The following is a 12877-nucleotide window of genomic DNA, read 5'->3' as shown; positions in this document are numbered from 1 at the left end:
GGCTTGGCCATATGAGTCAGAAGGGCATAAAAGAACTTTTATCCAGAGGCAAGCTATTAGAGCTGAAGTCAATTGATCTCAGTATGTGTGAGAGTTGCGTCATGAGAAAATAGAAGAAAATCAGTTTCTTGAAAAATGACAGAACACCAAAGACAGAAAAACTAGATCTTGTACACACAGATTTGGGGACCTTCTCCAGTGACATCTGTTGGAGGCTCTCGTTACTATGTCACGTTCATTGATGATCATAGCAAAAAGGTATGTGTTTATTTCTTGAATCATAAATCTGATGTATTTAATGTGTTCAAAACTTGGAAGACCATGGTTGAGACGGAGACAAACTAGAAACAAACTTGAAACTGAAATGAAACTGAAATGTTTGAGATCTAATAATAGTGATGAATACATTGATGATGAGTTTAATGAGTACTGTACAACTCAGGGCATCAGAATGAAAAAAAAAACATTCCTGGCACACCACAACAAAATAGAGTTGCAGAGCGTATGAACAAGACCATTAATGAGCGTGCTAGAAACATGAGATTTCATGTCAGACTATCACCAACTTTCTGAGTAGATTTATTTAATCAACAAGGGGTCATTCATCCCATTAAATTGTGAATTGTCTGATGAGGTATGGAGCGAGAAAGATGTCAAATTTTCTCATCTTAAAACTTTTGGCTGTCTTTCTTATATTCTTATTAATCCTGATGCTCGTAGCAAACTTAAGGCTAAGTTAAAAAAATGTTATTTCATTGGCTATGAAGACAAGACATTTGATTATCGTTTCTGGGATTATCAGGATCAGAAGATTATAAGAAGCAAGAATGTTATTTTTAATGAGAAGATTGTGTACAAGGAAAGTCTAGTACAACTTCTGAAGTAGTTCCTCAAGAATCCAAATTGTTAAGCTTTGATGACCTACCAGAGGTTACAGTGCAGGGCAAAGATGTAAGTGATGAGGAGAGTGTGTCCAGTGCACCCATTCTTATTATATCGCAGTCAGTTTTAGAGCAGTACACCCTTACAGTTATAATTGGCAGGTCAGTCAGAACTAGACGTTCTCCTCAGCATTTCTCACTATCCTTGAACTAAATCCTGTTAACAGATGGTGGAGAACCACAGTTATGAAGAAACTCTTCAAGATGAAAATTCTAGTAAGTGGGAGCTGGCCATGAAAGATGAGATGGATTTTCTTCTAGGAAATGAGACTTGGGAGTTGACAGAACTTCCAGCAGGGAAGAAGATATTACACAACAATTGAGTGTACCAGATGAAAATTGAGCATGATGATAGTAAAAGATACTAGGCTAGACTTATTGTAAAAAAACTTTCAGCAGAAGCATGATATTGATTATTATGAGACCTTTTCTCCTGTGGTGAAGCTCATAACCATCAGGATTATACTGTCTATGGTTGCTACCGAAGTTCTATTTTTTGAGCAGTTAGACATGAAGACATCCTTTCTTTATGGAGACATTGCAGTAGACATCAACATGCACCAGCTTGAGGGGTTTGTAGTACAGGGAATGGAATTTTGAGTTTGCAGATTGAAGAAGAGCTTGTATGGTCTGAAGCAAGCTCCAGGGCAGTGGTACAAGAAATTTGATAATTTCATGCAAAATGTAGGGTACACAAGATGTCAGACAGATCATTGTTGCTATGTTAGGTATTTTGACAATTCTTATATTATTCTACTGTTGTATGCTTATTGGAGGATTCAGTATTGATAAAATCAATAATCTGAAGAAGCAGATATCAGAACATTTTGCAATAAAAGCTTTGAGAGCTGCAAAACAAATCCTTGGTATGAGGATTGTAAAAGGTAGATTCAGAGGCACGTTGAGACTCTCACAGGCAGAGCATGTGAAAAAGGTACTCAACAGATTCAATATAAACAACACAAAGCCTATTGACACACCTTTAGGCGGTCACTTCAGACTCGATAATAATCAGTCACCCAAGTCAGAGGAGGAACGAGACCACATAAGTAAGGTTTCTTACACCTCACCTATTGGTTCACTTATGTATGCTATGGTTTACACAAGACCAGATATTGCTCATGCAGTGAGAGTTGTGAGCAGATACATGAGTAACCCAGGAAAGGAACATTGGGAAGCAGTGAAGTAGATTTTGAGGTATTAAAAAGCTCCTCAGAAACCTGCTTTGTGTTTCTCAGGAAAGAGTTTAGAGGTACGAGGCTACGTTGATGCTGATTTAGCTGGAGACATTGATAGCAGGAGTACTTACAAGTTATGTTTATACTTTTGGTGGCACTGCAGTATCATGGGGTTCTAACATACAGAAAACAATTTTTTTTGTCTACTATAAAAGCTAAGTATATAACACTGTCAGAGGCTGCAAAGGAGATGATATGGTTACAAGGCTTCTTGGAGGAATATGTAAGAAGAATTAAAAGGGCACTCTATACAGTGACAATTAGAGCGACATATTCCTAGCCAAGAATTCAACATTTCAATCCAGGACCAATGTATCACTTCATACGATCATTGTTAGATGACATACAATTTACCAAATCACGTGAATTTGTGTCATGTGTGATTCTCTCGTTTATATTTTTTCGCTTTATAGTCAATTATTTTCACAACAATTAGAAGGTCTTTCTGTGATGCCAAGCAAGTTAAGCGAGAGAACCAAGATGCTGCCTTGCTGCTGAGAAGACCAAAGCTAAGCCCACCGACAACCACCCGGGTAATTGTCTTATCCATTCAATTTTGTATTTGACCATCGTCATCCAAAAGTTAGAGATGGACGAGCTGATCCTTGTTGAGAGGCCATCTTATGGGTCAAGAATGATGTATGAAGCTGTTGTAGATATCCATGAATGTTGGACTAGAAGGAGGCCAATCGGGGCAAGTTAAGTCACCGCAGGGAAGAAATGTCATGTGATTTACTGATGATGACAATATGTCTATCTTCTTGGAAAAGTAGGTGCACTGTTTTCCTTTAGGTTCCAGAAGTAGAATGTGAAGGTGAATATGAGTTGGGACAACGAGTATTGCCCTCTTAGATCTGCAAAAAAACTACTATAATTTTCCTTTTGATTAGAGTGATCAGAGCTTTACGGGGAGTTGGAGAGACAAAACAAGGTATTTCTTGAGCGGATGTGTACGATGAAGACGACCGAGGAGTTTATGGTTGATCTTTCATCCAATGCCATACAGAAGGTGACACTTATGAAAGTTTCATGGTGGGATGTTGTACAGTCTCGAACGCATTTTGAAGCATAATATGATCTCACCCAAGTGTGTAAATATGGAGAACTTTGTCCGGTTGATCATGGTTCTCGAGTCGGAAGAAGATAGAGAAGACTAAGATCGAAGAAAATTTTGGGTATACTTACGTACATGCAATATGTTTTTTCTTTTTTCTTTTTTTTTGTCGGTGCATCGCGTTCGCCACTCATACGTAGATCTCGTACAAAGTACGTATGTAATTTTTTTTCTTTTGATGGTGGCAAGGCGATGGAAAATCTTTGAACGTGTAGTTTATTTTTTTTCACTCTTGAAAGAAAATTTCTACCAATAAAATGGATTGTTGATTGCATCTTTTTTGTTACTTCAAACGTTTTCTTTCTGAGGTTGAGTTAGGTTGTCTTGATTCCGAATGAATGAATAAGTTAAGAGGTCGTTTGGTAGATTGACGATAATCTAATGAAGCCCAATAATTCTTACATGGTTAAAAAGAATGCACATATATTTTAATTGTTCATATAAAGTAACGCTTGACTCAAGTTTTACTTGCCCATGCCTTTAAATTGCCTTTTTCGGCTAAGTCGTTGTCTCAGACGGGTTGTGCCTTAAACTAGATATATTAAAAGGATCTTGTCGCTATGTTCGTGGAGGAAACCATCTAGACATGCCTATAAGGTGATTAACACGCTACTCAATGCGAGATTTTCCATCGCAGTCGGGGGAATCTAGCCACGAGGGCTTGACCTATGTTTTGAAGGTGAGAGGTAGAGGGGCTTTATGGTTCGTAAGCTGAACAATTCGAGTAGGCAGTCTGTTATATGTGAGAATTAAGCTGAACAATTCAAGTTGGCAGTCTGTTATATATGAGAAAGAGAGAGAGAGAGAGAGAGTAGAAAAACATATACAATCAGTGAGTGACTAAGCAATTGATGATTAAACCGTATGATTGAATAATAGATGATGATAATTAGAGAAATTATAGTAGCCATCGTCTGATGTACTGTGTCCAAGAGCCAATGAATTGTGGTCAATATAGTTGCATGGTTCATAACAATTGAGCTATGATCAAATAATGAGACCTAACTGCTTGGTTCGTAGCCTAATGACGACCAAGAATTGGTCGACTAGAGTTGACTAGGGAAATTCATGGGTTGGAGGAGGCTTCTTCTCCTCATACAAGTTTGCTTGTCGCTCGAGATATTTATCATGGCTTTCTTTAGGGTGGACTTTCTTACCTGCCACTTGATGCTTTATAACTAGGTGTGGATTCAAAATAAGCTATTTTTGATGAGCGGGGGTTGTTTCTTGATTTCCAACTCTCCCCATGTATGTAAGCTTCTCTTTGGAGGGTGACAGTGAGGATGGTCCCTCCTAGTGTAAAAGGGGGAGTTCTATTCCTATGTGTATATATGATAATTGACGATGCAGGTCTAGTGCATTGCAAAACAATCCATTTGTCAATCTTTTAGCGAGGTTTGCATGAGTGACTGTAGCCTCTAGGTCCTGGACCTCCATTATCTCTTTCTAGAAATAGGTGACAAAATTTTGTAGCGACTAATTATGTCCCTAGCATAGCTACAGGACTCTGAGCTTTTGTGGGGCTTTTATGTGCTGGTGAATTGCGCGATGGGCATTCTCTTGAATTTTGCTAGTGGGGTGATCACCCATAGTGGTAATCTATTGAACCATTGGAGGACCGTCTCTATCAGGGTTTTGAAAAACAGGCAACACTTCGAAGCGCCATTTTTCCTGAGTAGGCAATCGACTGATTCAAAGAAAGCAACGTGGTTGGATGGGTCTGATTATCCTCGTTAAGAGTTTAAGGCCAAGATCTTGAAAAGCTCTGGTAGCTCATCCTCAAATATTTGCATGAAGAATGCATTCTTAGGTTGCAGAGGATGTGGTGTCTTCATGCCTTCGGTGACAAGCGGTGCTGAGCTTGAGTTGTCGGGATAGTGGGTATCTTGTTTCCCTTATGGGACTGGTGATGCCCTCTCGTTATTTGGTGTCATCATTCTTCATGGAGGATGAGATGTCACCAGTCGCATTGGTTGCATCCTTTCTTGTGATAATGCATCTCCAATGACTTCTATCATTCATTCCTTGTGGTCATTGATCTATTGGGTCACAAACTCACGGGTACAATCCATATTATTTGCAGTCTCTTGGCACTATGGTTCTTCTCCTTGACTTGATCCTCTTATTATCTATGGTATGATTCATGCTTACGGCCTCTTTTTGGGTGTTGGATTCAAATTTATCCATGAATTGCACTTAAGAAATATAGGGTAAAAGGATAATGGAAAGAGAAAGAAAGATTAGAGAGAGATATGGAGATTCAAGAATTAAGTTTTATGATATTAAATTCCAGCAACCAAACATTATTATATTTATCATTCCTCTATTTATATGGAGCTAGAATAATTAAGAAATGAAAAATGTGCCCTTAACAATATTCTGGTTGGTCAATCTCCTTTAGTCGGCCTTTGGTCGAGTCTAGGACTCTGCTTTGAGCGTCGATCATGCTTTGAGTGTCGCTCTGCCTTTGCCTGATCCGCTTCTGAGTCGATTGGTCATCTAGGCTGGTTTTCTCTCATGTTGATATGCTCTTTTGTGGATTTCTGATCTTTCAGTTGATTAGTCCTCATTTAATTGGTTTACTCTTATCTTGGATATTCCTGTCTCGCTTGGATCTTTGGATACGTGTCCGGCCCAGGACCATATGTTATATATATATATATTACATGTTTTCTTGAAAAAAAAGCCATGCTTCTTAACCCATACCCCTAAAAAAAATTGAATATTTACATAATACTACAAAATTCTTATGTATTTATATATTTAACATCTAAACTTCCATATTTATATTTACAACTCATTGATGTCATAATTTTATGCATGAAAATTATGCATTTCATTCTTAAAAAGTAAATACTAGCGGTCACATTGACGTTTTGTTAATGATTTAGATCTATTCTTGTAAATATGAAAGTTTAGAATTCAGATATGCAATCATGCAGCATGCATGCAACTGTCCTAATTATTTTAATGTGCTGGCAAGTAATTAGCACAACGCTTCTCAATTAAATTAATTTAAATCACAATTACATTAAACCAAAAAAATCAATTTAGCTTGAAATCAAGACAAACGTTGATGCCATTGTTTCAACCTGTCATTTTATTAGGACACATTAACAATCAATGTGTGCCGCAAACAATTAATGATTAATAATTTGTGATTGATAAAACGGAAAGGTTTGTCAACCTAATAATAATTGATTGATGTGGGCCACAACAACACGTTTATGTTGCTTGTTAAAATACATTAGAGTTTATGCAACCAATATGGATTTAATTTCATGTGATTCTTATAGTTTTACTAGCCTAAATTATTGATTATAATGATCTATCAATATCATGTTTAGAGATGTCGAGATTGCAATATAAGAGATTGAAGCATGTGGGGCTTCTTGTATGCTGCTTGTGAGGGTTGGCTGGAGGTGGTCGACATTTGGAGGGTGAGAATATAGAGTTGTTTATGATGGGAGATTATGTGACAAACAACAATAGGCTTTGTCATGGTTGAGAGTGTGCTTGGGGCGTATTCGCATATGAGATAAGCGATGATAGTATGTGCTTGCATGTGGGGGTATGAAATGTTAGGCAACAACTAGATGTGTTTAGTCGGCGCATGTCTAGATGATTATGGACATCAATGAGAATTTATTAAAAGAGCTTGAGTTGGCTATTTCTTCCCTAGCTTTAATTTCTCTCATTGATGATCCCAATTGTACCATCAACTTGATCCTTAAATTATCCCGATGGTCCAAGAATGTCTACTGGGCTCCTTATCCAATGGACTCTAGCATTGTCTTGATCGAGCCTAGGTTATCTTCTTATTTAGTTTCAACTGATCACATATTAAATATGATTTAGTCTAAATAATTTTAAATCATCCTAATATTGCCTAATGACTAGATTAATTTTAGTCCAACTGGTTAGAAACTTTCATGTATTATTCATTTTATAATCGAAAAATAATATCATAGATTCTTTGACCTTACAATGGCATGGTTCACCTTAGGTGGATGGTGCCAATCCTTATGACTTCATAAAATTCTTGGTTACCATAGATATGTGCATTTTAAGACTTTTGATATGACCCGCCTTAAGGTGAGCTTTGTTCGCCATTTTTTGGTTTATTACAACTTAGAAATGAAACATCAAGTTATAAAATTTGCTTTGAGTAGTTCAGGATTTTCATATTTTAAATTAAAATTATCCTTGGTTAAAAGGCTTGGATTTCTCTAATCGAATCGATAACTTGGCATCATAAATTGGATTGATTGGCTACCGACACCAACTTAAGACATATTAAATATTATGCTAAGTATATCATTTTGCATATTAAAATTAGGTTGTAGAAAGAATTTCACTTTACACATTTGATTAGTTAGTGATGTATTGAGAGGATAACAACATTACTTAGCTGAAATCATATGCAATAGCATAAATTTATTTTCTCCATATAAGTGCTTATTGTGTAGTGCTTTTGAAGGCACTATTTACCTTCATAGAATAATTTGTGTTGAGATAATAATAAGTTCATGAGAAATTCGTGTGTATTTGTAGAGATGTGTTTTGTGCATTTGTCTTATTTATGTATATTTTAAACTAAAAATAATTTTGTAGACAAGTAGAATGTTTCAAAAAGGAATCATTGTGGATGTTAATCTCAATTGATGCATATTGAAGATTCTATTTGTTACATTGTATGCAGTATAGAACATAAGACTTTGTAGTATATAAAATAGAGCTTAATTGTTTTTATTTTTATCTTTTATATGGTGTATTCTCAACTGCAAATTAGGCAGGAAATTTAACTACATTTTGATTTACTTGTTTATGCATTGACAAATGAAAGTTTTTCTAGGTTTATTTTATTATAATATGACTGATCTGAATGTGTCATCATTAGACTCCTAAAATTGCATATCTTATATTTTTATCCAAATATTTAATGTGTGTCCTCTCTCTAAGCCCCATTTTCAAAATAACTAACCATAACATTTTCAAAGATTTTAGATTTGCAGTCAGTATTTAACTAACTACATTTACTATTGCATTTGTGCTGACATAGACAAATAAATACCTCAAATCAATGTACATATGCAAGCCTATTGAGTCTATATTATAGAGCTTTCAATCTCAAATTAAGGGTCAAATCAATAAATAAAATTTTATTTAATCTAATTTCAATTATACCTTACATAATCAAACAAATTTTAATTTAATGATAAGATTTTATACTTAAATTTTATTAATAGCTTAAATATTATTGTGTATTTACATAAAGATCACATTGTCATGATTTTTATATGCTTTGGGTTTAGAAGTCTACCCCTTTCTAGTTAAAATTATAACACCACATGTCAAGCTTAATTAACACTTTTTGAGGTTTTAAGCTACAACACCCATCATATTTATAGGTAGAGGATCATACCATATGGTTTGTTAAGCTCTTATTGATATATATTTGAAGCAATCATGATATTTTGATATCTTGATTCTTTTTTCTGGCAATTTTATAATAGTATAGTCATCATCATTATGGAATTATAAGTCTCACTTGTTTATAAAATAATCAACTCTAATATAGGCTTAAATAAAAATTTTTATTTTTTAACATTAAGCCCAACATAAACTTAGGCTTCCTTTAAGCATCATGAGCCTTGCCAGGTTACATGCCATTATCTAATTTTTATTTTGAGGTAATGTGCCCAACGTCTTATACTTTGAGTGACTTCCTTTCTATTATTTTAAAAAATCTAAATTTCTTAATGTATTGTCATTGATCTTTATTATTCCACAATCATGGATTTAATCTGGAGTTTTCTAAAGTTTTAAAAGCTTTAGGATGTAATTAATCATAATAACTTAGTTTTATGAGGATATTGACTTCATAACTAAATACGACATGTATAACTTTTACTTTCACCAAAATAATGGTGTGTATGTGCCCGCCTGTGTCCATAGAGTGAGTTTTGAGCCTCTAATCTCTACGTTAGTATATAATCCTCCTATAAAGTAGTTAAAGGATAAGTACGTATAATTTATCTGCCTTCCAATGAATGCGTGACAATTTTCTATTTTTTTCATCTCCTAAGATAATACATTCTCGTTTTTTCTTGTAGCATATCTTTTAAATCCCATTTAACTTTAATTGAGCTACAATGAAATGTTTCTCTAGTAGCTAGCCATCATTAAGTTTGCTCTATGGGTCTCATTCTCTCGTCTCATAACAATTCATTAAAAAAAAAATTCCAATATTGATGACATCAATACAAGAGTGTGAATCGAAATTCATTAATAATGATGAGTTAATTGCCTATCGACTGATAGATGAAACTTTAATTTTTATAAATATGACTTGATTGTTTCCAATTAATCACTATAATAAAAATTATTAAAATTCAAATGAGAGTCAAGCCTTCCTGCCTGATGAGATTCTCTTGGGAAATGATGGACCAATCAAATTTATTAGAAAAAAATAATATGATACTTTTTAATGAGTAAATGAGTCATGATGTTTGGACATATACATTCAAAGTGGCCCCCATAAGAGTTTAATTACAAGATTGATGGCTTGTTCATGGTCATCCAAAATATAAAGTACCTCTATTAATTGACAGCAATCCATTGCTTACTAAGGAATTTGGATCACTTAAAAAGTATCTATAGTATTACAAGATCAATCATATGACTAAGGACAACTTGATCTGCAACAGTATTAACGAAAGTTTCAAGAGAAAGTTCACAAACAACAGTTCTTGGCAATGCCTGCTTCTCCTCATAAAAGTTAAAATATTGATTAAGTCAATATGAAAATTGGCCTCTAGCATGGTAGCATTGACTATTGTCTTGTATAACCAAAGTGATTTTAACATCATGATCATATTGATGTGATGAAAGAATCAATTAGTGTTGAAGGGGTCTATACTCATAATTTATGAAAGTCCATCAAATATGAGATTTAGTTTTATAGTTATTCTTCCCAACCTTTTCTTATTATATCCTTTATAGATGCCAATCTTCCTCTATTGTTGAACTTAAATAATGATGCACTTATTATTTAGGCATTCATAAATAATAATGGGTTATAACATGAGAAAATTGTTGAATGCTATCTACTAAGGCCTAGAAGATCCTATGTAGCTAAACATTCAAATCTTTTGAGCCTAAAGAGAGACCATGTACACTTCTTTGATAAAATAACACAAAATAAGGCAACCATCATGAATATAACCATAGATGTTGTTAATTACTTAACTTTAGGAAAGAAAGCTTCATCATGCTCACCATGTCATCAACATATTGCATCTACTCAAATTTTTTACACCAAATGAACTCATGATCGTAGAAGGAGATTAAGTGATTGTCTTAGATCAATTTTAATTTATTATTATTATTATTATTTTAAAAAGTTTAGTTTTTAACTTTCACCTTTATTTTTAAAATATGTCAATCTATTTCTAAAGTAATGAAAATAACTTTTATGCTGTTTCATTATTTTTAAAATGAAAACCACCCTAGGGCTGTTGTTTTAGCCTCCACCTTTGCCTAGACAAGTCCTAGCCACCACCTTTCATTATTTTACTAGCCTCCACACTTCTCAAATAACTAATACCTAGAGTTTGAAATTTTAGTAATGCTTTTCTTAAAAAAGAGAAAAAAAAAAAAACAAAACAAAACGAAATTGTAAGCCAGAAAACTGAAGAATTGAGCATTCAATATGTATATAAATTTCAAATATAAGCATATAACCAAAAACAACTAACAATAGCTAACTAGCCAGGCCCAAAGTGGACTCCTTCTATGGGGCTTTAACATACTTATCTCCAAATTCCTATGTGTTTACACATCTCAATTCCTATGTATTTACAGATCTAACACCAACATTTTAATTTTACATTTATACCACTCAAATGTTTCTTAAAATCACAATTTTTAATTTTAGAAAGCAAAATATGCGTTTTCATACATATATAAAAGTTGAAACATATATATAAAAATTGAAACTTTGGCTTTATATATGTCAATACATAGGAATTAGGTGGTATATATGTAACACTTCCTCTAATTTATTTATTTGACCGGACATAAAGCTATGTTTGTGGGATGCCACCAGGCCTTAAGGAATAAATGAATAAAAAAAGTATTGTTTACATTGATTTGTCCTAATATGAATCTAAGGTTCCCTTCTCAGAGAAATTTACAAAGACCAATGGAATAAAAAAAAAAATATAAAGTGATTTATTTAGCTTATGATTATGGGCCCCTTATTTATAGTTGAGGGATACATTATGTTGTCATCTGCGCTCATGATTATGGACCCCTTATTTATAGTTGAGGGATATATAACATTCTATATGATAGAATTATAACACGATAAACTTCATACTGCTAATCGTTATGTTGATTAAGTTGTTTGATACTTGTCTACCAAGTTGGAATTTCATGTGAGTTTTGAATTATAGTTTAGCACCATATATAAGTTCTTTTAGTAAGAACACATAGTCAAGGGTGAATGCTCTAGATGAGTAGCTAAATTTTATGGGCCAATAGTTTAAGAGAATTAACCTATAGTAATCGACTTGATTAAAGTTTATATAATTATTATTATTTTTATATTTATTTATATGAATTTAATATATAGTTATATAAGTATTTTGAGATTCTTTAAATGCTTGAATGGCCTATTTTATAATTTTTTTTTCTAGGGTAAAATAATGTTATATAAATTTTAAGTAAATTTATTTGTTTTTTGTGTTTCATGATGGACCATTATGGATTAATAGTTTATAGGAGATTCCTCCATCATGTAGAAAAATAATGAAGTTAGTGAGACTTCTACTATGTGTATTATAGAGTGGTTTGATGAACTTTGTCATAGGGTGGCTTCATGAACATATGTAGAGATAATATCTTTTGGAAGAATCATAGTCCATTTGAAAGATGATTTAATAAGGAAGACCAAGATTGATTTCTCTCTAAATTTGGATATATAATTGAATAATATCAAATTTAGAAAAAGATAGAGGGTATGATGTTCATTAACCAAATGGGATGCCCCTATCTACACTCCACCCCAACTAATAAGAAATAGATAGTTGGAATTTATATTCATTGAAGCATACCTATGACTCAAAACTCTTATATGAACACGAATATGAATTTTGAGAACTTTAGATTTCTTCAACAATGATATGAAATCTCTAAATTTTATTGGTAGTGAAAACTTAAATTACTGGAATTAGAATCTTAAGTTGGTAGTGATGGGATATATTCCCCAATATGAGTGAAGACAATTAGATTCCTCAATTCATAAAGTTGGCATAGTTTTTATTTTCCTTCGTTATATTGTCTTTTTATGGCTTATATGATATATAATAGTCCATTGTAAGAGGCTTAATGAGTTCTTGTTGGCGAAGGCCTTTATTAATAACATGGGCATTACACACTCTCTCTCTCTCTCTCTCTCTCTCTCACACACACACACATACACATGCGCGCGCACACGCGCGCACACACACACACACATACACACACACCCGTATACATGTGCACTTACATATGTAAACTCTACCTCTTATATTCATATC

The sequence above is a fragment of the Phalaenopsis equestris genome, unplaced genomic scaffold (assembly GCF_001263595.1).
Source record: "Phalaenopsis equestris unplaced genomic scaffold, ASM126359v1 Scaffold000206, whole genome shotgun sequence".
NCBI lineage: Eukaryota > Viridiplantae > Streptophyta > Magnoliopsida > Asparagales > Orchidaceae > Phalaenopsis > Phalaenopsis equestris.
Note: the sequence above shows the minus strand (reverse complement) of the source record.